This window comes from Macaca nemestrina, chromosome 11, assembly GCF_043159975.1.
Source record: "Macaca nemestrina isolate mMacNem1 chromosome 11, mMacNem.hap1, whole genome shotgun sequence".
Lineage (NCBI taxonomy): Eukaryota > Metazoa > Chordata > Mammalia > Primates > Cercopithecidae > Macaca > Macaca nemestrina.
Window position 1 is genome coordinate 32,139,301 of NC_092135.1, and position 27,758 is coordinate 32,167,058.

The window sequence follows — 27,758 nt, forward strand, 5'->3', positions numbered from 1 at the left end:
TGAGATGATTTCACAGAACACAAAGAAGTTTCTCAGAATGCTTCTTTCTCTTTGTTATCGGAGGATATTTCCTTTGTCCCTATAGTCTTCAAAGGGATCCGAAATATCTGTTCTCAGATTCCACAGAAATAGGGCTAGCAAAGAGATCCTCGAAATACACATGTAACTCTGTGAGATGAATTAACAGAACACTAAGCAGTTTCTCAGAAAGCTTCTTTCCAGATTTCATCTGAGGATATTTCCTTTTTCACCATAGCCCTCTATGGGCTTCCAAATATCACTTTGCCAATTCCACAAGAACTGTCTTAGCGAAAGGCTTCTTGAGGGGAAAGCTGTAACTCTGTGAGATGATTTCACAGAACACAAAGAAGTTTCTCAGAAAGCTTCTTTCTCTTTGTTATCGGAGGATATTTCCTTTGGCCCTATAGTCTTCAAAGGGATCCGAAATATCTCTTCTCAGATTCCACAGAAATAGGGCTAGCAAAGAGATCCTCGAAATACACATGTAACTCTGTGAGATGAATTAACAGAACACTAAGCAGTTTCTCAGAAAGCTTCTTTCCAGATTTCATCTGAGGATATTTCCTTTTTCACCATAGCCCTCTATGGGCTTCCAAATATCACTTTGCCAATTCCACAAGAACTGTCTAAGCGAAAGGCTTCTTGAGGGGAAAGCTGTAACTCTGTGAGATGATTTCACAGAAAACAAAGAAGTTTCTCAGAAAGCTTCTTTCTCTTTGTTATCGGAGGATATTTCCTTTGGCCCTATAGTCTTCGAAGGGATCCGAAATATCTGTTCTCAGATTCCACAGAAATAGGGCTAGCAAAGAGATCCTCGAAATACACATGTAACTCTGTGAGATGAATTAACAGAAAACTAAGGAGTTTCGCACAAAGCTTCTTTCCAGATTTCATCTGACGATATTTCCTTTTTCACCATAGCCCTCTATGGGCTTCCAAATATCACTTTTCAAATTCCACAAGAACTGTCTTAGCGAAAGGCTTCTTGAGGGGAAAGCTGTAACTCTGTGAGATGATTTCACAGAACACAAAGAAGTTTCTCAGAAAGCTTCTTTCTCTTTGTTATCGGAGGATATTTCCTTTGGCCCTATAGTCTTCAAAGGGATCCGAAATATCTGTTCTCAGATTCCACAGAAATAGGGCTAGCAAAGAGATCCTCGAAATACACATGTAACTCTGTGAGATGAATTAACAGAACACTAAGCAGTTTCTCAGAAAGCTTCTTTCCAGATTTCATCTGAGGATATTTCCTTTTTCACCATAGCCCTCTATGGGCTTCCAAATATCACTTTGCCAATTCCACAAGAACTGTCTTAGCGAAAGGCTTCTTGAGGGGAAAGCTGTAACTCTGTGAGATGATTTCACAGAACACAAAGAAGTTTCTCAGAAAGCTTCTTTCTCTTTGTTATCGGAGGATATTTCCTTTGGCCCTATAGTCTTCAAAGGGATCCGAAATATCTGTTCTCAGATTCCACAGAAATAGAGCTAGCAAAGACATCCTCGAAATACACATGTAACTCTGTGAGATGAATTAACAGAACACTAAGCAGTTTCGCAGAAAGCTTCTTTCCAGATTTCATCTGACGATATTTCCTTTTTCACCATAGCCCTCTATGGGCTTCCAAATATCACTTTGCCAATTCCACAAGAACTGTCTTAGCGAAAGGCTTCTTGAGAAGAAAGCTGTAACTCTGTGAGATGATTTCACAGAACACAAAGAAGTTTCTCAGAAAGCTTCTTTCTCTTTGTTATCGGAGGATATTTCCTTTGGCCCTATAGTCTTCAAAGGGATCCGAAATATCTGTTCTCAGATTCCACAGAAATAGGGGTAGCAAAGAGATCCTCGAAATACACATGTAACTCTGTGAGATGAATTCACAGAACACTAAGCAGTTTCTCAGAAAGCTTCTTTCCAGATTTCATCTGAGGATATTTCCTTTTTCACCATAGCCCTCTACGGGCTTCCAAATATCACTTTGCCAATTCCACAAGAACTGTCTAAGCGAAAGGCTTCTTGAGGGGAAAGCTGTAACTCTGTGAGATGATTTCACAGAAAACAAAGAAGTTTCTCAGAAAGCTTCTTTCTCTTTGTTATCGGAGGATATTTCCTTTGGCCCTATAGTCTTCGAAGGGATCCGAAATATCTGTTCTCAGATTCCACAGAAATAGGGCTAGCAAAGAGAACCTCGAAATACACATGTAACTCTGTGAGATGAATTAACAGAAAACTAAGGAGTTTCGCAGAAAGCTTCTTTCCAGATTTCATCTGACGATATTTCCTTTTTCACCATAGCCCTCTATGGGCTTCCAAATATCACTTTTCAAATTCCACAAGAACTGTCTTAGCGAAAGGCTTCTTGAGGGGAAAGCTGTAACTCTGTGAGATGATTTCACAGAACACAAAGAAGTTTCTCAGAAAGCTTCTTTCTCTTTGTTATCGGAGGATATTTCCTTTGGCCCTATAGTCTTCAAAGGGATCCGAAATATCTGTTCTCAGATTCCACAGAAATAGGGCTAGCAAAGAGATCCTCGAAATACACATGTAACTCTGTGAGATGAATTAACAGAACACTAAGCAGTTTCTCAGAAAGCTTCTTTCCAGATTTCATCTGAGGATATTTCCTTTTTCACCATAGCCCTCTATGGGCTTCCAAATATCACTTTGCCAATTCCACAAGAACTGTCTTAGCGAAAGGCTTCTTCAGGGGAAAGCTGTAACTCTGTGAGATGATTTCACAGAACACAAAGAAGTTTCTCAGAAACCTTCTTTCTCTTTGTTATCGGAGGATATTTCCTTTGGCCCTATAGTCTTCAAAGGGATCCGAAATATCTGTTCTCAGATTCCACAGAAATAGAGGTCGCAAAGAGATCCTCGAAATACACATGTATCTCTGTGAGATGAATTAACAGAACACTAAGCAGTTTCGCAGAAAGCTTCTTTCCAGATTTCAACAGACGATATTTCCTTTTTCACCATAGCCCTCTATGGGCTTCCAAATATCACTTTGCCAATTAATTCCACAAGAACTGTCTTAGCGAAAGGCTTCTTGAGGGGAAAGCTGTAACTCTGTGAGATGATTTCACAGAACACAAAGAAGTTTCTCAGAAAGCTTCTTTCTCTTTGTTATCCGAGGATATTTCCTTTCGCCCTATAGTCTTCGAAGGGATCCGAAATATCTGTTCTCAGATTCCACAGAAATAGGGCTAGCAAAGAGATCCTCGAAATACACATGTAACTCTGTGAGATGAATTACCAGAACACTAAGCAGTTTCGCAGAAAGCTTCTTTCCAGATTTCATCTGAGGATAATTCCTTTTTCACCATAGCCCTCTATGGGCTTCCAAATATCACTTTGCCAATTCCACAAGAACTGTCTTAGCGAAAGACTTCTTCAGGGGAAAGCTGTAACTCTGTGAGATGATTTCACAGAACACAAAGAAGTTTCTCAGAAAGGTTCTTTCTCTTTGTAATCGGAGGATATTTCCTTTGGCCCTATAGTCTTCAAAGGGATCCGAAATATCTGTTCTCAGATTGCACAGAAATAGGGCTAGCAAAGAGATCCTCGAAATACACATGTAACTCTGTGAGATGAATTGACAGAACACTAAGCAGTTTCTCAGAAAGCTTCTTTCCAGATTTCATCTGAGGATATTTCCTTTTTCACCATAGCCCTCTATGGGCTTCCAAATATCACTTTGCCAATTCCACAAGAACTGTCTTAGCGAAAGGCTTCTTCAGGGGAAAGCTGTAACTCTGTGAGATGATTTCACAGAACACAAAGAAGTTTCTCAGAAAGCTTCTTTCTCTTTGTTATCGGAGGATATTTCCTTTGGCCCTATAGTCTTCAAAGGATCCGAAATATCTGTTCTCAGATTCCACAGAAATAGGGCTAGCAAAGAGATCCTCGAAATACACATGTAACTCTGTGAGATGAGTTAACAGAACACTAAGCAGTTTCTCAGAAAGCTTCTTTCCAGATTTCCTCTGAGGATATTTCCTTTTTCACCATAGCCCTCTATGGGCTTCCAAATATCACTTTGCCAATTCCACAAGAACTGTCTTAGCGAAAGACTTCTTCAGGGGAAAGCTGTAACTCTGTGAGATGATTTCACAGAACACAAAGAAGTTTCTCAGAAAGCTTCTTTCTCTTTGTTATCGGAGGATATTTCCTTTGGCCCTATAGTCTTCCAAGGGATCCGAAATATCTGTTCTCTGTTTCCACAGAAATAGGGTTAGCAAAGAGATCCTCGGAATACACATGTAACTCTGTGAGATGAATTAACAGAACACTAAGCAGTTTCGCAGAAAGCTTCTTTCCAGATTTCATCTGACGATATTTCCTTTTTCACCATACCCCTCTATGGGTCTCCAAATATCACTTTGCCAATTCCACAAGAACTGTCTTAGCGAAAGGCTTCTTGAGGGGAAAGCTGTAACTCTGTGAGATGATTTCACAGAACACAAAGAAGTTTCTCAGAAAGCTTCTTTCTCTTTGTTATCGGAGGATATTTCCTTTGGCCCTATAGTCTTCAAAGGGATCCGAAATATCTGTTCTCAGATTCCACAGAAATAGGGCTAGCAAAGAGATCCTCGAAATACACAGGTAACTCTGTGAGATGAATTAACAGAACACTAAGCAGTTTCTCAGAAAGCTTCTTTCCAGATTTCATCTGAGGATATTTCCTTTTTCACCATAGCCCTCTATGGGCCTCCAAATAGCACTTTGCCAATTCCACAAGAACTGTCTTAGCGAAAGGCTTCTTGAGAGGAAAGGTGTAACTCTGGGAGATGATTTCACAGAACAAAAAGAAGTTTCTCAGAAAGCTTCTTTCTCTTTGTTATCGGAGGATATTTCCTTTGGCCCTATAGTCTTTAAAGGGATCCGAAATATCTGTTCTCAGATTGCACAGAAATAGGGCTAGCCATGAGATCCTCGAAATACACATGTAACTCTGTGAGATGAATTAACAGAACACTAAGCAGTTTCTCAGAAAGCTTCTTTCTAGATTTCATCTGAGGATATTTCCTTTTTCACCATAGCCCTCTATGGGCTTCCAAATATCACTTTGCCAATTACACAAGAACTGTCTTAGCGAAAGGCTTCTTGAGGGGAAAGCTGTAACTCTGTGAGATGATTTCACAGAACACAAAGAAGTTTCTCAGAAAGCTTCTTTCTCTTTGTTATCCGAGGATATTTCCTTTGGCCCTATAGTCTTCTAAGGGATCCGAAATATCTGTTCTCAGATTCCACAGAAATAGGGCTAGCAAAGAGATCCTCGTAATACACATGTAACTCTGTGAGATGAATTACCAGAACACTAAGCAGTTTCGCAGAAAGCTTCTTTCCGGGTTTCATCTGAGGATATTTCCTTTTTCACCATAGCCCTCTACGGGCTTCCAAATATCACTTTGCCAATTCCACAAGAACTGTCTTAGCGAAAGGCTTCTTGAGGGGAAAGCTGTAACTCTGTGAGATGATTTCACAGAACACAAAGAAGTTTCTCAGAAAGCTTCTTTCTCTTTGTCATCGGATGATATTTCCTTTGGCCCTATAGTCTTCAAAGGGATCCGAAATATCTGTTCTCAGATTCCAGAGAAATAGAGCTAGCAAAGAGATCCTCGAAATACACATGTAACTCTGTGAGATGAATTAACAGAACACTAAGCAGTTTCGCAGAAAGCTTCTTTCCAGATTTCATCTGACGATATTTCCTTTTTCACCATAGCCCTCTATGGGCCTCCAAATATCACTTTGCCAATTCCACAAGAACTGTCTTAGCGAAAGGCTTCTTGAGAGGAAAGGTGTAACTCTGGGAGATGATTTCACAAAACAAAAAGAAGTTTCTCAGAAAGCTTCTTTCTCTTTGTTATCGGAGGATATTTCCTTTGGCCCTATAGTCTTTAAAGGGATCCGAAATATCTGTTCTCAGATTCCTCAGAAATAGGGCTAGCAAAGAGATCCTCGAAATACACATGTAACTCTGTGAGATGAATTAACAGAACACTAAGCAGTTTCTCAGAAAGCTTCTTTCCAGATTTCATCTGAGGATATTTCATTTTTCACCATAGCCCTCTATGGGCTTCCAAATATCACTTTGCCAATTCCACAAGAACTGTCTTAGCGAAAGGCTTCTTCAGGGGAAAGCTGTAACTCTGTGAGATGATTTCACAGAACACAAAGAAGTTTCTCAGAAAGCTTCTTTCTCTTTGTTATCGGAGGATATTTCCTTTGGCCCTATAGTCTTCAAAGGGATCCGAAATATCTGTTCTCAGATTCCACAGAAATAGGGCTAGCAAAGAGATCCTCGAAATACACATGTAACTCTGTGAGATGAATTAACAGAACACTAAGCAGTTTCTCAGAAAGCTTCTTTCCAGATTTCCTCTGAGGATATTTCCTTTTTCACCATAGCCCTCTATGGGCTTCCAAATATCACTTTGCGTATTCCACAAGAACTGTCTTAGCGAAAGGCTTCTTGAGGGGAAAGCTGTAACTCTGTGAGATGATTTCACAGAACCCAAAGAAGTTTCTCAGAAAGCTTCTTTCTCTTTGTTATCGGAGGATATTTCCTTTGGCCCTATAGTGTTCCAAGGGATCCGAAATATCTGTTCTCTGTTTCCACAGAAATAGGGTTAACAAAGAGATCCTCGGAATACACATGTAACTCTGTGAGATGAATTAACAGAACACTAAGCAGTTTCTCAGAAAGCTTCTTTCCAGATTTCATCTGAGGATATTTCCTTTTTCACCATAGCCCTCTATGGGCCTCCAAATAGCACTTTGCCAATTCCACAAGAACTGTCTTAGCGAAAGGCTTCTTGAGAGGAAAGGTGTAACTCTGGGAGATGATTTCACAGAACAAAAAGAAGTTTCTCAGAAAGCTTCTTTCTCTTTGTTATCGGAGGATATTTCCTTTGGCCCTATAGTCTTTAAAGGGATCCGAAATATCTGTTCTCAGATTCCTCAGAAATAGGGCTAGCAAAGAGATCCTCGAAATACACATGTAACTATGTGAGATGAATTAACAGAACACTAAGCAGTTTCTCAGAAAGCTTCTTTCTAGATTTCATCTGAGGATATTTCCTTTTTCACCGTAGCCCTCTATGGGCTTCCAAATATCACTTTGCCAATTACACAAGAACTGTCTTAGCGAAAGGCTTCTTGAGGGGAAAGCTGTAACTCTGTGAGATGATTTCACAGAACACAAAGAAGTTTCTCAGAAAGCTTCTTTCTCTTTGTTATCCGAGGATATTTCCTTTGGCCCTATAGTCTTCGAAGGGATCCGAAATATCTGTTCTCAGATTCCACAGAAATAGGGCTAGCAAAGAGATCCTCGTAATACACATGTAACTCTGTGAGATGAATTACCAGAACACTAAGCAGTTTCGCAGAAAGCTTCTTTCCAGATTTCATCTGAGGATATTTCCTTTTTCACCATAGCCTTCTATGGGCTTCCAAATATCACTTTGCCAATTCCACAAGAACTGTCTTAGCGAAAGACTTCTTCAGGGGAAAGCTGTAACTCTGTGAGATGATTTCACAGAACACAAAGAAGTTTCTCAGAAAGGTTCTTTCTCTTTTTTATCGGAGGATATTTCCTTTGGCCCTATAGTCTTCAAAGGGATCCGAAATATCTGTTCTCAGATTGCACAGAAATAGGGCTAGCAAAGAGATCCTCGAAATACACATGTAACTCTGTGAGATGAATTCACAGAACACTAAGCAGTTTCTCAGAAAGCTTCTTTCCAGATGTCCTCTGAGGATATTTCCTTTTTCACCATAGCCCTCTAGGGGTTCCAAATATCACTTTGCCTATTCCACAAGAACTGCCTTAGCGAAAGGCTTCTTGAGGGGAAAGCTGTAACTCTGTGAGATGATTTCACAGAACACAAAGAAGTTTCTCAGAAAGCTTCTTTCTCTTTGTTATCGGAGGATATTTCCTTTTGCCCTATAGTCTTCCAAGGGATCCGAAATATCTGTTCTCTGTTTCCACAGAAATAGGGTTAGCAAAGAGATCCTCGGAATACACATGTAACTCTGTGAGATGAATTAACAGAACACTAAGCAGTTTCGCAGAAAGCTTCTTTCCAGATTTCTTCTGACGATATTTCCTCTTTCACCATAGCCCTCTATGGGCTTCCAAATATCACTTTGCCAATTCCACAAGAACTGTCTTAGCGAAAGGCTTCTTGAGGGGAAAGCTGTAACTCTGTGAGATGATTCCACAGAACACAAAGAAGTTTCTCAGAAAGCTTCTTTCTCTTTGTTATCGGAGGATATTTCCTTCGGCCCTATAGTCTTCAAAGGGATCCGAAATATCTGTTCTCAGATTCCACAGAAATAGGGCTAGCAAAGAGATCCTCGAAATACACATGTAACTCTGTGAGATGAATTCACAGAACACTAAGCAGTTTCTCAGAAAGCTTCTTTCCAGATTTCATCTGAGGATATTTCCTTTTTCACCATAGCCCTCTATGGGCTTCCAAATATCACTTTGCCAATTCCACAAGAACTGTCTTAGCGAAAGGCTTCTTGAGGGGAAAGCTGTAACTCTGTGAGATGATTTCACAGAACACAAAGAAGTTTCTCAGAAAGCTTCTTTCTCTTTGTTATCGGAGGATATTTCCTTTGGCCCTATAGTCTTCAAAGGGATCCGAAATATCTGTTCTCAGATTCCACAGAAATAGAGCTAGCAAAGAGATCCTCGAAATACACATGTAACTCTGTGAGATGAATTAACAGAACACTAAGGAGTTTCGCAGAAAGCTTCTTTCCAGATTTCATCTGACGATATTTCCTTTTTCACCATAGCCCTCTATGGGCCTCCAAATATCACTTTGCAATTCCACAAGAACTGTCTTAGCGAAAGGCTTCTTGAGAGGAAAGGTGTAACTCTGGGAGATGATTTCACAGAACAAAAAGAAGTTTCTCAGAAAGCTTCTTTCTCTTTGTTATCGGAGGATATTTCCTTTGGCCCTATAGTCTTTAAAGGGATCCGAAATATCTGTTCTCAGATTCCTCAGAAATAGGGCTAGCAAAGAGATCCTCGAAATACACATGTAACTCTGTGAGATGAATTAACAGAACACTAAGCAGTTTCTCAGAAAGCTTCTTTCCAGATTTCATCTGAGGATATTTCCTTTTTCACCATAGCCCTCTAGGGGCTTCCAAATATCACTTTGCCAATTCCACAAGAACTGTCTTAGCGAAAGGCTTCTTCAGGGGAAAGCTGTAACTCTGTGAGATGATTTCACAGAACACAAAGAAGTTTCTCAGAAAGCTTCTTTCTCTTTGTTATCGGAGGATATTTCCTTTGGCCCTATAGTCTTCAAAGGGATCCGAAATATCTGTTCTCAGATTCCACAGAAATAGGGCTAGCAAAGAGATCCTCGAAATACACATGTAACTCTGTGAGATGAATTAACAGAACACTAAGCAGTTTCTAAGAAAGCTTCTTTCCAGATTTCATCTGACGATATTTCCTTTTTCACCATAGCCCTCTATGGGCTTCCAAATATCACTTTGCCAATTCCACAAGAACTGTCTTAGCGAAAGGCTTCTTGAGGGGAAAGCTGTAACTCTGTGAGATGATTTCACAGAACACAAAGAAGTTTCTCAGAAAGCTTCTTTCTCTTTGTTATCGGATGATATTTCCTTTGGCCCTATAGTCTTCAAAGGGATCCGAAATATCTGTTCTCAGATTCCACAGAAATAGAGCTAGCAAAGAGATCCTCGAAATACACATGTAACTCTGTGAGATGAATTAACAGAACACTAAGCAGTTTCGCAGAAAGCTTCTTTCCAGATTTCATCTGACGATATTTCCTTTTTCACCATAGCCCTCTATGGGCCTCCAAATATCACTTTGCCAATTCCACAAGAACTGTCTTAGCGAAAGGCTTCTTGAGAGGAAAGGTGTAACTCTGGGAGATGATTTCACAGAACAAAAAGAAGTTTCTCAGAAAGCTTCTTTCTCTTTGTTATCGGAGGATATTTCCTTTGGCCCTATAGTCTTTAAAGGGATCCGAAAAATCTGTTCTCAGATTCCTCAGAAATAGGGCTAGCAAAGAGATCCTCGAAATACACATGTAACTCTGTGAGATGAATTCACAGAACACTAAGCAGTTTCCCAGAAAGTTTCTTTCCAGATTTCATCTGAGGATATTTCCTTTTTCACCATAGCCCTCTATGGGCTTCCAAATATCACTTTGCCAATTCCACAAGAACTGTCTTAGCGAAAGGCTTCTTGAGGGGAAAGCTGTAACTCTGTGAGATGATTTCACAGAACACAAAGAAGTTTCTCAGAAAGCTTCTTTCTCTTTGTTATCGGAGGATATTTCCTTTGGCCCTATAGTCTTCAAAGGGATCCGAAATATCTGTTCTCAGATTCCACAGAAATAGAGCTAGCAAAGAGATCCTCGAAATACACATGTAACTCTGTGAGATGAATTAACAGAACACTAAGCAGTTTCGCAGAAAGCTTCTTTCCAGATTTCATCTGACGATATTTCCTTTTTCCCCATAGCCCTCTATGGGCTTCCAAATATCACTTTGCCAATTCCACAAGAACTGTCTTAGCGAAAGGCTTCTTGAGAGGAAAGCTGCAACTCTGTGAGATGATTTCACAGAACACAAAGAAGTTTCTCATAAAGCTTCTTTCTCTTTGTTATCGGAGGATATTTCCTTTGGCCCTATAGTCTTCAAAGGGATCCGAAATATCTGTTCTCAGATTCCACAGAAATAGGGCTAGCAAAGAGATCCTCGAAATACACATGTAACTCTGTGAGATGAATTCACAGAACACTAAGCAGTTTCTCAGAAAGCTTCATTCCAGATTTCATCTGACGATATTTCCTTTTTCAGCATAGCCCTCTATGGGCTTCCAAATATCACTTTGCCAATTCCACAAGAACTGTCTTAGCGAAAGGCTTCTTGAGGGGAAAGCTGTAACTGTGTGAGATGATTTCACAGAACACAAAGAAGTTTCTCAGAAAGCTTCTTTCTCTTTGTTATCGGAGGATATTTCCTTTGGCCCTATAGTCTTCTAAGGGATCCGAAATATCTGTTCTCAGATTCCACAGAAATAGAGCTAGCAAAGAGATCCTCGAAATACACATGTAACTCTGTGAGATGAATTAACAAAACACTAAGCAGTTTCTCAGAAAACTTCATTCCAGATTTCATCTGACGATATTTCCTTTTTCACCATAGCCCTCTATGGGCTTCCAAATATCACTTTGCCAATTCCACAAGAACTGTCTTAGCGAAAGGCTTCTTGAGGGGAAAGCTGTAACTCTGTGAGATGATTTCACAGAACACAAAGAAGTTTCTCAGAAAGCTTCTTTCTCTTTGTTATCGGAGGATATTTCCTTTGGCCCTATAGTCTTCAAGGGGATCCGAAATATCTGTTCTCAGATTCCACAGAAATAGAGCTAGCAAAGAGATCCTCGAAATACACATGTAACTCTGTGAGATGAATTAACAGAACACTAAGGAGTTTCGCAGAAAGCTTCTTTCCAGATTTCATCTGACGATATTTCCTTTTTCACCATAGCCCTCTATGGGCCTCCAAATATCACTTTGCCAATTCCACAAGAACTGTCTTAGCGAAAGGCTTCTTGAGAGGAAAGGTGTAACTCTGGGAGATGATTTCACAGAACAAAAAGAAGTTTCTCAGAAAGCTTCTTTCTCTTTGTTATCGGAGGATATTTCCTTTGGCCCTATAGTCCTCAAAGGGATCCGAAATATCTGTTCTCAGATTCCACAGAAATAAGGCTAGCAAAGAGATCCTCGAAATACACATGTAACTCTGTGAGACGAATTAATAGAACACTAAGCAGTTTCTCAGAAAGCTTTCCAGATTTCATCTGAGGATATTTCCTTTTTCAGCATAGCCCTATATGGGCTTCCAAATATCACTTTGCCAATTCCCCAAGACCTGACTCGGAGAAAGGCTTCTTCAGGGGAAAGCTGTAACTCTGTGAGATGATTTCACAGAACACAAAGAAGTTTCTCAGAAAGCTTCTTTCTCTTTGTTATCCTAGGATATTTCCTTTGGACCTGTAGCCTTCAAAGGGATCCGAAATATCTGTTCTCAGATTCCACAGAAGGAAGGCTAGCAAAGAAATCCTCGAAATACACATGTAACTCTGTGACATGAATTAACAGAACACTAAGCAGTTTCTCAGAAAGCTTCTTTCCAGATTTCATCTGAGGATATTTCCTTTTTCACCGTAGCCTTCTATGGGCTTCCAAATATCACTTTGCAAATTCCACAAGAACTGACTTAGCGAAAGGCTTCTTGAAGGGAAAGCTGTAACTCTGTGAGATGATTTCACAGAACACAAAGAAGTTTCTCAGAAAGCTTCTTTCTCTTTGTTATCGGAGGATATTTCCTTTGGCCCTATACTCTTCAAAGGGAACCGAAATATCTGTTCTCAGATTCCACAGAAATACGGCTAGCAAAGAGATCCTCGAAATACACATATAACTCTGTGAGATGAATTAACAGAACACTAAGCAGTTTCTCTGAAAGCTTCTTTCCAGATTTCATCTGAGGATATTTCCTTTTTCACCAGAGCCCTCTATGGGCTTCCAAATATCGCTTTTCCAATTCCACAAGAACTGTCTTAGCAAAAGGCTTCTTTAGGGGAAAGCTGTTACTCTGTGAGATGATTTCACAGAACACAAAGAAGTTTCTCAGAAAGCTTCTTTCTCTTTGTTATCGGAGGATATTTCCTTTGGCCCTATATTCTTCAAAGGGATCCGAAATATCTGTTCTCAGATTCCACAGAAAGAAGGCTAGCAAAGAGATCCTCGAAATACACATGTAACTCTGTGAGATGAATTCACAGAACACTAAGCAGTTTCTCAGTAAGCTTCTTTCCAGATTTTATCTAAGGATATTTCCTTTTTCACCATAGCCCTCTAAGGGCTTCCAAATATCATTTTGCCAATTCCACAAGAAGTGTCTTAGCGAAAGGCTTCTTCAGGGGAAAGCTGTAACTCTGTGAGATGATTTCACAGAACACAAAGAAGTTTCTCAGAAAGCTTCTTTCTCTTTGTTATCGGAGGATATTTCCTTTGGCCCTATACTCTTCAAAGGGAACCGAAATATCTGTTCTCAGATTCCACAGAAAGAAGGCTAGCAAAGAGATCCTCGAAATACACATGAAACTCTGTGAGATGAATTCACAGAACACTAAACAGTTTCTCAGAAAGCTTCTTTCCAGATTTCATCTGAGGATATTTTCTTTTTCACCATAGCCCTCTATGGGCTTCCAAATATCACTTTGCCAATTCCACAAGAACTGTCTTAGCGAAAGGCTTCTTCAGGGGAAAGCTGTAACTCTGTGAGATGATTTCACAGAACACAAAGAAGTTTCCAAGAAAGCTTCTTTCTCTTTGTTATCGCAGGATATTTCCTTTGGCCCTATAGTCTTCAAAGGGATCCGAAATATCTGTTCTCAGATTCCACAGAAAGAAGGCTAGCAAAGAGATCCTCGAAATACACATGTAACTCTGTGAGATGAATTAACAGAACACTAAGCAGTTTCTCAGAAAGCTTCTTTCCAGATTTTATCTAAGGATATTTCCTTTTTCACCGTAGCCCTCTGTGGGCTTCCAAATATCATTTTACCAATTCCACAGGAACTGTCTTAGCGAAAGGCTTCTTGAGGGGAAAGCTGTAACTCTGTGAGATGATTTCACAGAACACAAAGAAGTTTCTCAGAAAGCTCCTTTCTCTTTGTTATCGGAGGATATTTCCTTTGGCCCTATAGTCCTCAAAGGGATCCGAAATATCTGTTCTCAGATTCCACAGAAAGAAGGCTAGCAAAGAGATCCTCGAAATGCACATGTAACTCTGTGAGATGAATTAATAGAACATTAAGCAGTTTCTCAGAAAGCTTCTTTCCGGATTTCATCTGAGGATATTTCCTTTTTCACCATAGCCCTCTATGGGCTTCCAAATATCACTTTGCCAATTCCACAAGACCTGTCTCAGAGAAAGGCTTCTTCAGGGGAAAGCTGTAACTCAGTGAGATGATTAAATAGAACACAAAGAAGTTTCTCAGAAAGCTTCTTTCTCTTTGTTATCGGAGGATATTTCCTTTGGCCCTATAGTCTTCAAAGGGAACCGAAATATCTGTTCTCAGATTCCACAGAAAGAAGGCTAGCAAAGAGATACTCGAAATACACATGTAAGTCTGTGAGATGAATTCACAGAACACTAAGCAGTTTCTCATAAAGCTTCTTTCCAGATTTCATCAGATGATATTTACTTTTTCACCATAGCCCTCTATGGGCTTCCAAATATCACTTTTCCAATTCCACAAGAACTCTCTTAGGAAAAGGATTCTTCAGGGGAAAGCTGTAACTCTGTGAGATGATTTCACAGAACACAAAGAAGTTTCTCAGAAAGCTTCTTTCTCTTTGTTATCGGAGGATATTTCCTTTGGCCCTATAGTCTTTAAAGGGATCCGAAATATCTGTTCTCAGATTCCACAGGAAGAAGGCTAGCAAAGAGATCCTCGAAATACACATGTAACTCTGTGAGATGAATTCACAGAACACTAAGCAGTTTCTCAGAAAGGTTCTTTCCAGATTTTATCTAAGGATATTTCCTTTTTCACCATAGCCCTCTAAGGGCTTCCAAATATCATTTTTCCAATTCCACAAGAACTGTCTTAGCGAAAGGCTTCTTCAGGGGAAAGCTGTAACTCTGTGAGATGATTTCACAGAACACAAAGAAGTTTCTCAGAAAGCTTCTTTCTCTTTGTTATCGGAGGATATTTCCTTTGGCCCTGTAGTCTTCAAAGGGAACCGAAATATCTGTTCTCAGATTCCACAGAAAGAAGGCTAGCAAAGAGATCCTCGAAATACACATGTAAGTCTGTGAGATGAATTCACAGAACACTAAGCAGTTTCTCAGAAAGCTTCTTTCCAGATTTCATCAGATGATATTTCCTTTTTCACCATAGCCCTCTATGGGCTTCCAAATATCACTTTGCCAATTCCACAAGAACTGTCTTAGCGAAAGGCTTCTTCAGGGGAAAGCTGTAACTCTGTGATATGATTTCACAGAACACAAAGAAGTTTCTCAGAAAGCTTCTTTCTCTTTGTTATCGGAGGATATTTCCTTTGGCCCTATATTCTTCAAAGGGATCCGAAATATCTGTTCTCAGATTCCACAAAAATAGGGCTAGCAAAGAGATCCTCGAAATACACATGTAACTCTGTGAGATGAATTAACAGAACACTAAGCAGTTTCTCAGACAGCTTCTTTCCAGATTTCATCTGAGGATATTTCCTTTTCCACCAGAGTCCTCTATGGGCTTCCAAATATCACTTTTCCAATTCCACAAGAACTGTCTTAGCAAAAGGCTTCTTCAGGGGAAAGCTGTTACTCTGTGAGATGATTTCACAGAACACAAAAAGTTTCTCAGAAAGCTTCTTTCTCTTTGTTATCGGAGGATATTTCCTTTGGCCCTATATTCTTCAAAGGGATCCGAAATATCTGTTCTCAGATTCCACAGAAAGAAGGCTAGCAAAGAGATCCTCGAAATACACCTGTAACTCTGTGAGATGAATTCACAGAACACTAAGCAGTTTCTCAGAAAGCTTCTTTACAGATTTTATCTAAGGACATTTCCTTTTTCACCATAGCCCTCTATGGGCTTCCAAATATCATTTTGCCAATTCCACAAGAACTGTGTTAGCGAAAGGCTTCTTGAGGGGAAAGCTGTAACTCTGTGAGATGATTTCACAGAACACAAAGAAGTTTCTCAGAAAGCTTCTTTCTCTTTGTTATCGGATGATATTTCCTTTGGCCCTATACTCTTCAAAGGGAACCGAAATATCTGTTCTCAGATTCCACAGAAAGAAGGCTAGCAAAGAGATCCTCGAAATACACATGTAATTCTGTGAGATGAATTCACAGAACACTAAGCAGTTTCTCAGAAAGCTTCTTTCCAGATTTCATCTGAGGATATTTACTTTTTCACCATAGCCCTCTATGGGCTTCCAAATATCACTTTGCCAATTCCACAAGAACTGTCTTAGCGAAAGGCTTCTTGAGGGGGAAGCTGTAACTCTGTGAGATGATTTCACAGAACACAAAGAAGTTTCTCAGAAAGCTTCTTTCTCTTTGTTATCGGAGGATATTTCCTTTGGCCCTATAGTCTTCAAAGGGATCCCAAATATCTGTTCTCAGATTCCACAGAAATAGGGCTAGCAAAGAGATCCTCGAAATGCACATGCAACTCTGTGAGATGATTTAACAGAGCACTAAGCAGTATCTCAGAAAGCTTCTTTGCAGATTTCATCTGAGGATATTTCCTTTTTCACCAGAACCCTCTAAGGGCTTCCAAATATCACTTTGCCAATTCCACAAGAACTGTCTTAGCGAAAGGCTTCTTCAGGGGAAAGCTGTAACTCTGTGAGATGATTTCACAGAACACAAAGAAGTTTCTCAGAAAGCTTCTTTCCTTTGTTATCGGAGGATATTTCCTTTGGCCCTATGGTCTTCAAAGGGATCCGAAATATCTGTTCTCAGATTCCACAGAAAGAAGGCTAGCAAAGAAATCCTCGAAATACACATGTAACTCTGTGAGATAAATTCACAGAACACTAAGCAGTTTCTCAGAAAGCTTCTTTCCAGATTTTATCTGATGATATTTCCTTTTTCACCAAAGCCCTCTCTGGGCTTCCAAATATCACTTTGCCAATTCCACAAGAACTGTCTTGGCAAAAGGCTTCTTCAGGAGAAAGCTGTAACTCAGTGAGATGATTTCACAGAACACAAAGAAGTTTCTCAGAAAGCTTCTTTCTCTTTGTTATCGGAGGATATTTCTTTGGCCCTATAGTCTTCAAAGGGATCCGAAATATCTGTTATCAAATTCCACAGAAATAAGGCTAGCAAAGAGATCCTCGAAATACACATGTAACTCTGTGAGATGAATTAACAGAACACTAAGCAGTTTCTCAGAAAGCTGCTTGCCAGATTTCATCTGAGGATATTTCCTTTTTCACCATAGCCCTCTATGGGCTTCCAAATATCACTTTGCCAATTCCACAAGACCTGTCTTAGCGAAAGGCTTCTTCAGGGGAAAGCTGTAACTCTGTGAGATGATTTCACAGAACACAAAGAAGTTTCTCAGAAAGTTTCTTTCTCTTTGTTATCGGAGGATATTTCCTTTGGCCCTATAGTCTTCAAAGGAACCGAAGTAACTGTTCTCAGATTCCAGAGAAAGAAGGCTAGCAAAGAGATCCTCGAAATACACATGTAACTCTGTGAGATGAATTCACAGAACACCAAGCAGTTTCTCAGAAAGCTTCTTTGCAGATTTCATCTGAGGATATTTCCTTTTTCAACATAGCCCTCTATGGGCTTCCAAATATCACTTTGCCAATTCCACAAGAACTGTCTTTGCGAAAGGCTTCTTCAGGAGAAAGCTGTAACTCTGTGAGATGATTAAATAGAACACAAAGAAGTTTCTCAGAAAGCTTCTTTCTCTTTGTTATCGGAGGATATTTCCTTTGGCCCTATAGTCTTCAAAGGGAACCGAAATATCTGTTCTCAGATCCCACAGAAAGAAGGCTAGCAAAGAGATCCTCGAAATACACATGTAACTCTGTGAGATGAATTCACAGAACACTAAGCAGTTTCTCAGAAAGCTTCTTTCCAGATTTTATCTAAGGATATTTCCTTTTTCACCGTAGCCCTCTATGGGCTTCCAAATATCATTTTGCCAATTCCACAAGAACTGTCTTAGCGAAAGTCTTCTTCAGGGGAAAGCTGTAACTCTGTGAGATGACTTCACAGAACACAAAGAAGTTTCTCAGAAAGCTTCTTTCTCTTTGTTATCGGAGGATATTTCCTTTGGCCCTATAGTCTTCAAAGGGATCCGAAATATCTGTTCTCAGATTCCACAGAAAGAAGGCTAGCAAAGAGATCTTCGAAATACACATGTAATTCTGTGAGATGAATTCACAGAACACTAAGCAGTTTCTCAGAAAGCTTCTTTCCAGATTTCATCTGAGGATATTTCCTTTTTCACCATAGCCCTCAATGGGCTTCCAAATATCACTTTGCCAATTCCACAAGAACTGTCTTAGCGAAAGGCTTCTTGAGGGGAAAGCTGTAACTCTGTGAGATGATTTAACAGAACACAAAGAAGTTTCTCAGAAAGCTTCTTTCTCTTTGTTATTGGAGGATATTTCCTTTGGCCCTATAGTCTTCAAAGGCATCCGAAATATCTGTTCTCAGATTCCACAGAAAGAAGGCTAGCAAAGAGATCCTCGAAATACACATGTAACTCTGTGAGATGAATTAACAGAACACTAATCAGTTTCTCAGAAAGCTTCTTTCCAGATTTCATCTGAGGATATTTCCTTGTTCACCATGGCCCTCTATGGGCTTCCAAATATCACTTTGCCAATTCCACAAGAACTGTCTTAGCGAAAGGCTTCTTGAGGGGAAAGCTGTAACTCAGTGAGATGATTTCACAGAACACAAAGAAGCTTCTCAGAAAGCTTCTTTCTCTTTGTTATCCGAGGATATTTCCTTTGGCCCTATAGTCTTCAAAGGGATCCGAAATATCTGTTCTCAGATTCCACAGAAATACGACTAGCAAAGAGATCCTCGAAATACACATGTAACTCTGTGAGATGAATTAACAGAACACTAAGTAGTTTCTCAGAAAGCTTCTTTCCAGAATTCATCTGAGGATATTTCCTTTTTCACCATAGCCCTCTATGGGCTTCCAAATATCACTTTGCCAATTCCACAGGAACTGTCGTAGCGAAAGGCTTCTTGAGGGGAAAGCTGTAACTCTGTGAGATGATTTCACAGAACACAATGAAGTTTCTCAGAAAGCTTCTTTCTCTTTGTTATCGGAGGATATCTCCTTTGGCCCTATAGTCTTCAACGGGATCCGAAATATCTGTTCTCAGATTCCACAGAAAGAAGGCTAGCAAAGAGATCCTCGAAATACACATGTAACTCTGTGACATGAATTAACAGAACACTAAGCAGTTTCTCAGAAAGCTTCTTTCCAGATTTCATCTGAGGATATTTCCTTTTTCAACATAGCCCTCTATGGGCTTCCAAATATCACTTTGCCAATTCCACAAGAACTGTCTTAGCGAAAGGCTTCTTCAGGGGAAAGCTGTATCTCTGTGAGATGATTTCACAGAACACAAAGAAGTTTCTCAGAAAGCTTCTTTCTCTTTGTTATCGGAGGATATTTCCTTTGGACCTATAGTCTTCAAAGGGAACCGAAATAACTGTTCTCAGATTCCAGAGAAAGAAGGCTAGCAAAGAGATCCTCGAAGTACACATGTAACACTGTGAGATGAATTAACAGAACACTAAGCAGTTTCTCAGAAAGCTTCTTTCCAGATTTCATCTGAGTATATTTCCTTTTTCACCATTGCCCTCTATGGGCTTCCAAATATCACTTTGCCAATTCCACAAGAACTGTCTCAGCGAAAGGCTTCTTCTGGGGAAAGCTGTAACTCTGTGAGATGATTTCACAGAACACAAAGAAGTTTCTCAGAAAGCTTCTTTCTCTTTGTTATCAGAGGATATTTCCTTTGGCCCTATAGTCTTCAAAGGGAACCGAAATATCTGTTCTCAGATTCCACAGAAATAAGGATAGCAAAGAGATCCTCGAAATACACATGTAACTCTGTGAGATGAATTCACACAACACTAAGCAGTTTCTCAGAAAGCTTCTTTCCAGATTTCATCTGATGATATTTACTTTTTCACCGTAGCCCTCTATGGTCTTCCAAATATCACTTTGCCAATTCCACAAGAACTGTCTTAGCGAAAGGCTTCTTGAGGGGAAAGCTGTAACTCTGTGAGATGATTTCACAGAACACAAAGAAGTTTCTCAGAAAGCTTCTTTCTCTTTGTTATCGGACGATATTTCCTTTGGCCCTATAGTCTTCAAAGGCATCCAAAATATCTGTTCTCAGATTCCACAGAAAGAAGGCTAGCAAAGAGATCCTCGAAATACACATGTAACTCTGTGAGATGAATTAACAGAACACTAAGCAGTTTCTCAGAAAGCTTCTTTCCAGATTTCATCTGAGAATATTTCCTTTTTCACCGTAGCCCTCTATGGGCTTCCAAATATCACTTTGCCAATTCCACAAGAACTGTCTTAGCGAAAGGCTTCTTAGGGGAAAGCTGTAACTCAGTGAGATGATTTCACAGAACACAAAGAAGCTTCTCAGAAAGCTTCTTTCTCTTTGTTATCGGAGGATATTTCCTTTGGCCCTATAGTCTTCAAAGGGATCCGAAATATCTGTTCTCAGATTCCACAGAAATACGGCTAGCAAAGAGATCCTCGAAATACACATGTAACTCTGTGAGATGAATTAACAGAACACTAAGTAGTTTCTCAGAAAGCTTCTTCCCAGAATTCATCTGAGGATATTTCCTTTTTCACCATAGCCCTCTATGGGCTTCCAAATATCACTTTGCCAATTCCACAAGAACTGTCTTAGCGAAAGGCTTCTTGAGGGGAAAGCTGTAACTCTGTGAGATGATTTCACAGAACACAAAGAAGTTTCTCAGAAAGCTTCTTTCTCTTTGTTATCGGAGGATATTTCCTTTGGCCCTATAGTCTTCAAAGGTATCCGAAATATCTGTTCTCAGATTTCACAGAAATAGGGCTAGCAAAGAGATCCTCGAAATACACATGTAACTCTGTGAGATGAATTCACAGAACACTAAGCAGTTTCTCAGAAAGCTTCTTTCCAGATTTCATCTGAGGATATTTCCTTTTTCACCATAGCCCTCTATGGGCTTCCAAATATCACTTTGCCAGTTCCACAAGAACTGTTTTAGCGAAAGGGTTCTTCAGGGGAAAGCTGTAAATCTGTGAGATGATTTCACAGAACACAAAGAAGTTTCTCAGAAAGCTTCTTTCTCTTTGTTATCGGAGGATATTTCCTTTGGCCCTATAGTCTTCAAAGGGATCCGAAATATATGTTCTCAGATTCCACAGAAATACGGCTAGCAAAGAGATCCTCGAAATACACAAGAAACTCTGTGAGATGAATTCACAGAATACTAAGCAGTTTCTCAGAAAGCTTCTTTCCAGATTTCATCTGAGGTTATTTCCTTTTCCACCATAGCCCTCTATGGGCTTCCAAATATCACTTTGCCAATTCCACAAGAACTGTCTTAGCGAAAGTCTTCTTCAGGGGAAAGCTGTAACTCTGTGAGATGACTTCACAGAACACAAAGAAGTTTCTCAGAAAGCTTCTTTCTCTTTGTTATCGGAGGATATTTCCTTTGGCCCTATAGTCTTCAAAGGGATCCGAAATATCTGTTCTCAGATTCCACAGAAAGAAGGCTAGCAAAGAGATCTTCGAAATACACATGTAATTCTGTGAGATGAATTCACAGAACACTAAGCAGTTTCTCAGAAAGCTTCTTTCCAGATTTCATCTGAGGATATTTCCTTTTTCACCATAGCCCTCAATGGGCTTCCAAATATCACTTTGCCAATTCCACAAGAACTGTCTTAGCGAAAGGCTTCTTGAGGGGAAAGCTGTAACTCTGTGAGATGATTTAACAGAACACAAAGAAGTTTCTCAGAAAGCTTCTTTCTCTTTGTTATTGGAGGATATTTCCTTTGGCCCTATAGTCTTCAAAGGCATCCGAAATATCTGTTCTCAGATTCCACAGAAAGAAGGCTAGCAAAGAGATCCTCGAAATACACATGTAACTCTGTGAGATGAATTAACAGAACACTAATCAGTTTCTCAGAAAGCTTCTTTCCAGATTTCATCTGAGGATATTTCCTTGTTCACCATGGCCCTCTATGGGCTTCCAAATATCACTTTGCCAATTCCACAAGAACTGTCTTAGCGAAAGGCTTCTTGAGGGGAAAGCTGTAACTCAGTGAGATGATTTCACAGAACACAAAGAAGCTTCTCAGAAAGCTTCTTTCTCTTTGTTATCCGAGGATATTTCCTTTGGCCCTATAGTCTTCAAAGGGATCCGAAATATCTGTTCTCAGATTCCACAGAAATACGACTAGCAAAGAGATCCTCGAAATACACATGTAACTCTGTGAGATGAATTAACAGAACACTAAGTAGTTTCTCAGAAAGCTTCTTTCCAGAATTCATCTGAGGATATTTCCTTTTTCACCATAGCCCTCTATGGGCTTCCAAATATCACTTTGCCAATTCCACAGGAACTGTCGTAGCGAAAGGCTTCTTGAGGGGAAAGCTGTAACTCTGTGAGATGATTTCACAGAACACAATGAAGTTTCTCAGAAAGCTTCTTTCTCTTTGTTATCGGAGGATATCTCCTTTGGCCCTATAGTCTTCAACGGGATCCGAAATATCTGTTCTCAGATTCCACAGAAAGAAGGCTAGCAAAGAGATCCTCGAAATACACATGTAACTCTGTGACATGAATTAACAGAACACTAAGCACTTTCTCAGAAAGCTTCTTTCCAGATTTCATCTGAGGATATTTCCTTTTTCAACATAGCCCTCTATGGGCTTCCAAATATCACTTTGCCAATTCCACAAGAACTCTCTTAGCGAAAGGCTTCTTCAGGGGAAAGCTGTATCTCTGTGAGATGATTTCACAGAACACAAAGAAGTTTCTCAGAAAGCTTCTTTCTCTTTGTTATCGGAGGATATTTCCTTTGGACCTATAGTCTTCAAAGGGAACCGAAATAACTGTTCTCAGATTCCAGAGAAAGAAGGCTAGCAAAGAGATCCTCGAAGTACACATGTAACACTGTGAGATGAATTCACAGAACACTAAGCAGTTTCTCAGAAAGCTTCTTTCCAGATTTCATCTGAGTATATTTCCTTTTTCACCATTGCCCTCTATGGGCTTCCAAATATCACTTTGCCAATTCCACAAGAACTGTCTCAGCGAAAGGCTTCTTCTGGGGAAAGCTGTAACTCTGTGAGATGATTTCACAGAACACAAAGAAGTTTCTCAGAAAGCTTCTTTCTCTTTGTTATCAGAGGATATTTCCTTTGGCCCTATAGTCTTCAAAGGGAACCGAAATATCTGTTCTCAGATTCCACAGAAATAAGGATAGCAAAGAGATCCTCGAAATACACATGTAACTCTGTGAGATGAATTCACACAACACTAAGCAGTTTCTCAGAAAGCTTCTTTCCAGATTTCATCTGATGATATTTACTTTTTCACCGTAGCCCTCTATGGTCTTCCAAATATCACTTTGCCAATTCCACAAGAACTGTCTTAGCGAAAGGCTTCTTGAGGGGAAAGCTGTAACTCTGTGAGATGATTTCACAGAACACAAAGAAGTTTCTCAGAAAGCTTCTTTCTCTTTGTTATCGGACGATATTTCCTTTGGCCCTATAGTCTTCAAAGGCATCCAAAATATCTGTTCTCAGATTCCACAGAAAGAAGGCTAGCAAAGAGATCCTCGAAATACACATGTAACTCTGTGAGATGAATTAACAGAACACTAAGCAGTTTCTCAGAAAGCTTCTTTCCAGATTTCATCTGAGAATATTTCCTTTTTCACCGTAGCCCTCTATGGGCTTCCAAATATCACTTTGCCAATTCCACAAGAACTGTCTTAGCGAAAGGCTTCTTAGGGGAAAGCTGTAACTCAGTGAGATGATTTCACAGAACACAAAGAAGCTTCTCAGAAAGCTTCTTTCTCTTTGTTATCGGAGGATATTTCCTTTGGCCCTATAGTCTTCAAAGGGATCCGAAATATCTGTTCTCAGATTCCACAGAAATACGGCTAGCAAAGAGATCCTCGAAATACACATGTAACTCTGTGAGATGAATTAACAGAACACTAAGTAGTTTCTCAGAAAGCTTCTTCCCAGAATTCATCTGAGGATATTTCCTTTTTCACCATAGCCCTCTATGGGCTTCCAAATATCACTTTGCCAATTCCACAAGAACTGTCTTAGCGAAAGGCTTCTTGAGGGGAAAGCTGTAACTCTGTGAGATGATTTCACAGAACACAAAGAAGTTTCTCAGAAAGCTTCTTTCTCTTTGTTATCGGAGGATATTTCCTTTGGCCCTATAGTCTTCAAAGGTATCCGAAATATCTGTTCTCAGATTTCACAGAAATAGGGCTAGCAAAGAGATCCTCGAAATACACATGTAACTCTGTGAGATGAATTCACAGAACACTAAGCAGTTTCTCAGAAAGCTTCTTTCCAGATTTCATCTGAGGATATTTCCTTTTTCAACATAGCCCTCTATGGGCTTCCAAATATCACTTTGCCAGTTCCACAAGAACTGTTTTAGCGAAAGGGTTCTTCAGGGGAAAGCTGTAAATCTGTGAGATGATTTCACAGAACACAAAGAAGTTTCTCAGAAAGCTTCTTTCTCTTTGTTATCGGAGGATATTTCCTTTGGCCCTATAGTCTTCAAAGGGATCCGAAATATATGTTCTCAGATTCCACAGAAATACGGCTAGCAAAGAGATCCTCAAAATACACAAGAAACTCTGTGAGATGAATTCACAGAATACTAAGCAGTTTCTCAGAAAGCTTCTTTCCAGATTTCATCTGAGGTTATTTCCTTTTCCACCATAGCCCTCTATGGGCTTCCAAATATCACTTTGCCAATTCCACAAGAACTGTCTTAGCGAAAGGCTTCTTGAGGGGAAAGCTGTAACTCTGTGAGATGATTTCACAGAACACAAAGAAGTTTCTCAGAAAGCTTCTTTCTCTTTGTTATCGGAGGATATTTCCTTTGGCCCTATAGTCTTCAAAGGGATCCGAAATATCTGTTCTCAGATTTCACAGTAATAGGGCTAGCAAAGAGATCCTCGAAATACAGATGTAACTCTGTGAGATGAATTCACAGAACACTAAGCAGTTTCTCAGAAAGCTTCTTTCCAGATTTCATCTGAGGATATTTCCTTTTTCACCATAGCCCTCTATGGGCTTCCAAATATCACTTTGCCAGTTCCACAAGAACTGTTTTAGCGAAAGGCTTCTTCAGGGGAAAGCTGTAAATCTGTGAGATGATTTCACAGAACACAAAGAAGTTTCTCAGAAAGCTTCTTTCTCTTTGTTATCGGAGGATATTTCCTTTGGCCCTATAGTCTTCAAAGGGATCCGAAATATCTGTTCTCAGATTCCACAGAAAGAAGGCTAGCAAAGAGATCCTCGAAATACACATGTAACTCTGTGAGATGAATTAATAGAACACTAAGCAGTTTCTCAGAAAGCTTCTTTCCAGATTTCATCTGAGGATATTTCCTTTTTCAACATAGCCCTCTATGGGCTTCCAAATATCACTTTGCCAATTCCACAAGAACTGTCTTAGCGAAAGGCTTCTTCAGGGGAAAGCTGTATCTCTGTGAGATGATTTCACAGAACACAAAGAAGTTTCTCAGAAAGCTTCTTTCTCTTTGTTATCGGAGGATATTTCCTTTGGCCCTATAGTTTTTTTCTAAGGGATCCGAAATATCTGCTCTCAGATTCCACAGAAAGAAGGCTAGCAAAGAGATCCTCGAAATACACATGTAACTCTGTGAGATGAATTAACAGAACACTAAGCAGTTTCTCAGAAAGCTTCTTTCCAGATTTCATCTGAGTATATTTCCTTTTTCACCATTGCCCTCTATGGGCTTCCAAATATCACTTTGCCAATTCCACAAGAACTGTCTCAGCGAAAGGCTTCTTCTGGGGAAAGCTGTAACTCTGTGAGATGATTTCACAGAACACAAAGAAGTTTCTCAGAAAGCTTCTTTCTCTTTGTTATCAGAGGATATTTCCTTTGGCCCTATAGTCTTCAAAGGGAACCGAAATAACTGTTCTCAGATTTCAGAGAAAGAAGGCTAGCAAAGAGATCCTCGAAGTACACATGTAACACTGTGAGATGAATTCACAGAACACTAAGCAGTTTCTCAGAAAGCTTCTTTCCAGATTTCATCTGAGTATATTTCCTTTTTCACCATTGCCCTCTATGGGCTTCCAAATATCACTTTGCCAATTCCACAAGAACTGTCTTAGCGAAAGGCTTCTTGAGGGGAAAGCTGTAACTCAGTGAGATGATTTCACAGAACACAAAGAAGCTTCTCAGAAAGCTTCTTTCTCTTTGTTATCCGAGGATATTTCCTTTGGCCCTATAGTCTTCAAAGGGATCCGAAATATCTGTTCTCAGATTCCACAGAAATACGACTAGCAAAGAGATCCTCGAAATACACATGTAACTCTGTGAGATGAATTAACAGAACACTAAGTAGTTTCTCAGAAAGCTTCTTTCCAGAATTCATCTGAGGATATTTCCTTTTTCACCATAGCCCTCTATGGGCTTCCAAATATCACTTTGCCAATTCCACAGGAACTGTCGTAGCGAAAGGCTTCTTGAGGGGAAAGCTGTAACTCTGTGAGATGATTTCACAGAACACAATGAAGTTTCTCAGAAAGCTTCTTTCTCTTTGTTATCGGAGGATATCTCCTTTGGCCCTATAGTCTTCAACGGGATCCGAAATATCTGTTCTCAGATTCCACAGAAAGAAGGCTAGCAAAGAGATCCTCGAAATACACATGTAACTCTGTGACATGAATTAACAGAACACTAAGCAGTTTCTCAGAAAGCTTCTTTCCAGATTTCATCTGAGGATATTTCCTTTTTCAACATAGCCCTCTATGGGCTTCCAAATATCACTTTGCCAATTCCACAAGAACTGTCTTAGCGAAAGGCTTCTTCAGGGGAAAGCTGTATCTCTGTGAGATGATTTCACAGAACACAAAGAAGTTTCTCAGAAAGCTTCTTTCTCTTTGTTATCGGAGGATATTTCCTTTGGACCTATAGTCTTCAAAGGGATCCGAAATAACTGTTCTCAGATTCCAGAGAAAGAAGGCTAGCAAAGAGATCCTCGAAGTACACATGTAACACTGTGAGATGAATTAACAGAACACTAAGCAGTTTCTCAGAAAGCTTCTTTCCAGATTTCATCTGAGTATATTTCCTTTTTCACCATTGCCCTCTATGGGCTTCCAAATATCACTTTGCCAATTCCACAAGAACTGTCTCAGCGAAAGGCTTCTTCTGGGGAAAGCTGTAACTCTGTGAGATGATTTCACAGAACACAAAGAAGTTTCTCAGAAAGCTTCTTTCTCTTTGTTATCAGAGGATATTTCCTTTGGCCCTATAGTCTTCAAAGGGAACCGAAATATCTGTTCTCAGATTCCACAGAAATAAGGATAGCAAAGAGATCCTCGAAATACACATGTAACTCTGTGAGATGAATTCACACAACACTAAGCAGTTTCTCAGAAAGCTTCTTTCCAGATTTCATCTGATGATATTTACTTTTTCACCGTAGCCCTCTATGGTCTTCCAAATATCACTTTGCCAATTCCACAAGAACTGTCTTAGCGAAAGGCTTCTTGAGGGGAAAGCTGTAACTCTGTGAGATGATTTCACAGAACACAAAGAAGTTTCTCAGAAAGCTTCTTTCTCTTTGTTATCGGACGATATTTCCTTTGGCCCTATAGTCTTCAAAGGCATCCAAAATATCTGTTCTCAGATTCCACAGAAAGAAGGCTAGCAAAGAGATCCTCGAAATACACATGTAACTCTGTGAGATGAATTAACAGAACACTAAGCAGTTTCTCAGAAAGCTTCTTTCCAGATTTCATCTGAGAATATTTCCTTTTTCACCGTAGCCCTCTATGGGCTTCCAAATATCACTTTGCCAATTCCACAAGAACTGTCTTAGCGAAAGGCTTCTTA